Here is a 5,506-nt window from a genome sequence, read left to right on the forward strand (position 1 = left end):
AAGTCAATTTAATGTACAACAGTTCGTTTCAGGTCATCTTAGTGTATAAATCTCACCATTCGAAGCAACGATAGCTGTCAGCTGGCCGTTAGAAACAAGTTAGAGAAAATTTAAAAAAACAGCTGATTTCAATAAAACAGCATACAGACCGAGAGTGTTGTCACCGAGCGGACAGTCACGAAAGCACAAATTCTTGCCTTCGGATTGGCCACTTTGCCTGGAGACGTAGTGCCGACTTTGAGAATACATGTTACTTCCTGTCTATGAACGTAGAGAGCTACTTAACAGTTCTGGTTCACAGGTCAAATCACATAAGCACTGGTAAGAAGACAAGAAGTTACACCATGAGCACAAATGGTTTGTAAGCAGCTCAAAAGAATTTTTATTTATTTATTTATTTGTGCATTTGTTTTGTGTTTGCGAATGCAATACACGTGAGCCGTAGCGCTGTTGATGGTTTATAAATATGTAATGTAGAGATAAACTGTTACTTCTAATACTGTGATTTAGTGCTTTTGATAAAGATGATGACAGCGTTTGGGGTTTTATTTTTTATTTATTTATTTATTTTTCGTGGGTTCGTTTTGTGTTTGTGAACACAATACACGTGAGCTGCAGCTCTGTTGATGGTTTATAAATATGTAATGTAGAGATAAACTGTTACTTCTAATATTGCAATATAGTGCTTTTGATAAAGATGATGACAGTGTTTGGGGTTTTATTTTTTTTTATTTAATTTTCGTGGGTTTGTTTTGTGTTTGTGAACACAATACGCGTGAGCCGTAGCTCTGTTAACGGTTTATAAATATGTAATTCAGAGATAAACTGTTACTTCTAATATTGCAATTTAGTGCTTTTGATAAAGATGATGACAGTGTTTGGGGTTTTATTTTTTATTTATTTAATTTTCGTGGGTTTGTTATGTGTTTGTGAACGCAATACGCGTGAGCCGTAGCTCTGTTAACGGTTTATAAATATGTAATTCAGAGATAAACTCTTACTTCTAATATTGCAATTTAGTGCTTTTGATAAAGATGATGACAGTGTTTGGGGTTTTATTTATTTATGGGTTTGTTTTGTGTTGTGATTACCTTGTTCTTGACACTGGCTTATCAGTAGAGGTGGGCGATACCGGGAATTTTGGTATTGATCCGATACCAAGTAAATACAGGCCCAGCATTGCTGATACCGATACTTTTTCAAATTTAAGCTTAATAGATCCAAAGTATTCAAAAGACCTAGGACAGAATTTCGCCAAACATTTTACGTGACAACAAAATACTTTATCACAATCAACATTTTTGTTTAAAAAAAAATCAGCAGAGCTGTTCAAGTGTCAATGAGGTATATGTGTGACACTCTGACACGTGAATGTCCAGGACCCATCAGACAAAACAAAAGACTCATCAGACGTCGCTTCAGCTCCCTTTTACTGGTGATTATTAGAGCCACAGCACTGCAGGAAAACATTAAATCACAATTCTATATGTAATCCAATCAAGTTCATCGCTTCTGCTCTGATTGCGAGCTAAATTGCTGCCTTGCATTTACAATTTCATTAACTCGCACTGACTGAGACTGTGAGAGTGATTCAGGTGTGACAGGAGAAGGAGCAGACGTGCAGAGTGGGACAACGCAGTTCGTGAGAAACACCAGGGCACAGCAATGATTTGTTTGTTTTACCCCCCGTGAACATTGTAATTCAGTGACACGTTGCCAGAAATGACGAGTCTGACTGCAGTGAGCAGGAGGGTTCCATTCTAAAATGCTGAGCATTTATTTGGAAATGGACAAGTTCATGCATCTTGCATACCTCTGTTTTATGAATCATCTTTTTGTGCACCAAAAGTAATCTGTTGTTTGCATATATATAAGAAACAACAGGAGGACAAAAGGATTGGAAATGCTGGCAGTATACACTCACCGGCCACTTTATTAGGTACATCTGTCACATGGCAGCAGCTCATTGCATTTAGGCATCTAGACGTGGTGAAGATGACTTGCTGAAGTTCAAACTGAGCATCAGAATGGGGCAGAAAGGGGATTTAAGTGATATTGAACATGGTGTGGTTGTTGGTGCCAGACAGGCTGGTCTGAGTATTTCACAAACTGCTGATCTACTGGGATTTTCCACACACAACCATCTCTAGGGTTTACAGAGAATGGTCCAAAAAAAGAAGATATCCAGTGGGAGTGAGCAGCAGTTGTGTGGATGAAAATGCCTTGCAGGTGTCAGAGAAGAATGGACAGACTGATTTAATGGGTGACTGTGTGAGGCCATCATGTAAATATGGACCAACATCTCTGAGGACTGTTTCCAACACCTTGTTGAATCTATGCCATGAAGAATTAAGGCAGATCTGAAGGAAAAAGGGGGTCCGATCTGGTATTAGCAAGGTGTACCTAATAAAGTGGCCAGTGAGGATAACCTCACACATTATGAAAACTGCACTAAAAGAAAAATTGAGTTTCACAGCAAATATGGCTGATAAATGAAGGTATTAAATTTATGATTTCATCGAATCATCTGATGATTTCTGTTGTTCAAACTGCATCAAATAACATCCAATATGTTGGCCATTGTATGTTTGTGTTTTTGTTTATTTTTGGAATTTAAGAGTTATGTTAAGTAACAGTATATGGTGTGGTGTGCACATGTGCAACATTCCTGTTGTTAAACTCACTTTTACATACAGATAAAAGTGTGACATACTCCAGTGCAACATATATGTTTGTTTCTTCTTCAAGAGCCCATTTTGACAGGTACATTTTATACTCCAGAACATAGAGTAATTCTAGGTGTATTTTGTCTCTTTTCCTTATTTTGTATTGCTAATATTCTGTTACTGAACGGATTGTATAGATTGGCTAAAATAAGCCTTGTACTGGTGCAGCTTAGCTCAGATTCCCATAAAAATTGTTCATTTTTGATAAAAGCATGGAATTTGGCACACATATTCTAAATTAACTAATCTTCATTTTCAGATGTGGAGTCATCCTGGAGGTGACCTCTAATGAGCTACAGGGGTCAATAACGAATTACACAGGGGTCAAAATTTAAAAATGCTCCAATCATGTTGAAAACTATACCACATTATTTGTTTGATCATAACAATTCCAAAAAGGTATAGTTTGGACTATCTGTGACTGAATTCCATGGAGTTATGGGGTAAAAACTGCAAAAATGGTGACAAAGGTCAGTTTCACTTTGTACAGGGGTCAAAGTTAAAGTTGCTCCAATTTTGGTAAAACATAATGCAAATTATTGGTTGAGTTAAAAACATTTGTGAAAGGAATAGTTTGCACCATTTGTCATGGTTAGTTATGTTACGGGGTAACATACGAGGGCTGTCAATAAAGTAACGGTCCTTTTTATTTTTTCAAAAACTATATGGATTTCATTCATATATTTTTACGTCAGACATGCTTGAACCCTTGTGCGCATGCGTGAGTTTTTCCACACCTGTCGGTGACGTCATTCGCCTGTGAGCACGCCTTGTGGGAGGAGTCGTCCAGCCCCTCGTCGGAATTCCTTTGTCTGAGAAGTTGCTGAGAGACTGGCGCTTTGTTTGATCAAAATTTTTTCTAAACCTGTGAGACACATCGAAGTGGACACGGTTCGAAAAATTCAGCTGGTTTTCCGTGAAAATTTTAACAGCTGATGAGAGATTTTGAGGTGATACTGTCGCTTTAAGGACTTCCCACAGAGTGAGACGTCGCGCTGCGCTCTCAGGCAGCGTCATCAGCCTGTTTCAAGCTGAAAACCTCCACATTTCAGGCGCTACTGATCCAGGACGTCGTGAGAGAACAGAGAAGTTTCAGAAGAAGTCAGTTTCAGCATTTTATCCGGATATTCCACTGCTAAAGGAGATTTTTTTAATGAAAGACGTGTGGACGGGTCCGCGAGTCGCGACGCAGCCGACGCGGTGCGGCGGCACAGGAAAAACACCTCTGTGTTGATAACCATTTGTAAAATCCAGGCGGCTTTTGATGGCTTTCAGTGGAGTGAGTATATGAGAAATTGTTTAACAGCTGGACATGTTCCAACTTGTCCTTAAGGCTTCCAACAGAGGTGTTTTTCCTGTGGCGGAGCGTCGCGGCGGCTGCGAGCCGACGCTGCAATCCGCCCGCACGTCTTTCATTAAAAAAATCTCCTTTAACAGTGGAATATCCGGATAAAATGCTGAAACTGACTTCTTCTGAAACTTCTCTGTTCTCTCACGACGTCCTGGATCAATAGAGCCTGAAATGTGGAGGTTTTTAGCTTGAAACAGGCTGACGACGGCGCCTGAGAGCGCTGCACGACGTCCCGCTCCGTGGGAAGTCCTTAAAGCGACAGAATCACCTCAAAATCTCTCATCAGCTGTTAAAATTTTCACGGAAAACCAGCTTAATTTTTCGAACCGTGTCCACTTCGATGTGTCTCACAGGTTTAGAAAAAATTTTGATCAAACAAAGCGCCAGTCTCTCAGCAACTTCTCAGACAAAGGAATTCCGACAAGGGGCTGGACGACTCCTCCCACAAGGAGTGCTCACAGGCGAATGACGTCACCGACAGGCGTGGAAAAACTCACGCATGCGCACGAGGGTTCAAGCATGTCTGACGTAAAAACATATGAATGAAATCCATATAGTTTTTGAAAAAAATAAAAAGGACCTATACTTTATTGACAGCCCTCGTATGTCATACGTCATAGAAGCCAATGGACGTCGACCTTGTTTAACCTTTACTTTGGAGACCAAGCATTCAACACTGTCAAAACTATTCCATTTATTAATCCTTTTATTGCAACCAATTACCCCTGTAGCTCATTAGAGGTCAGCTCCAGGATGGCTCCATATCTGAAAATAAACATTAGTTAATTTAGAATATGTGTGCCAAATTCCATGCTTTTTCACAAAATGAACACTTATTTGCTATGCTGCGTCACTATTGGACTTCAGCCTATTCCGTTTGTGGTTATTGATTGTCTTAATTTTAGTATAAGAAGTGGATTGTTCTAAAAGTGTATGACTTAGGTTTTTATTATTATACAAAAGTTTTGTTTTGATGTTTTGCTTCTTATAATGTATGAATATAGGAACCAATGAACATAATTACAAATTAATCTGACTTCTTTAACCTCTCCCTGCATGAAATGTCATTCATTAACATGGTAATCACAGCACTAATTAACCCAGTTAATTCTCTTTTTCTCGCCCTTATAGGACAGAGCAGATTAACATTTTGCATCCATAAAATTAATGCAAAGCCTAGTATATTGCACATTAAAATTTTATTATTGGAAATTTTCTTTGATTATGGGAGTTTACTTTGTTTAGTGTTTTGATTCCTGGGAAAGACCTATAGTTAATATAATTAATATTTATAGCAATTGCATGGTGTTTTTGGTATATGTCACAGGACCTCCCAAAGTAGTAAAATAAGTAAAGTAAGTCCCTTCGGCTGCTCCCTTGTTTGCACTTGGGGTCGCCACAGCAAATCTGAAATGGATCTGCATGTTGA

This window comes from Thalassophryne amazonica, chromosome 17 (genome assembly GCF_902500255.1).
Source record: "Thalassophryne amazonica chromosome 17, fThaAma1.1, whole genome shotgun sequence".
Classification (NCBI taxonomy): Eukaryota; Metazoa; Chordata; class Actinopteri; order Batrachoidiformes; family Batrachoididae; genus Thalassophryne; species Thalassophryne amazonica.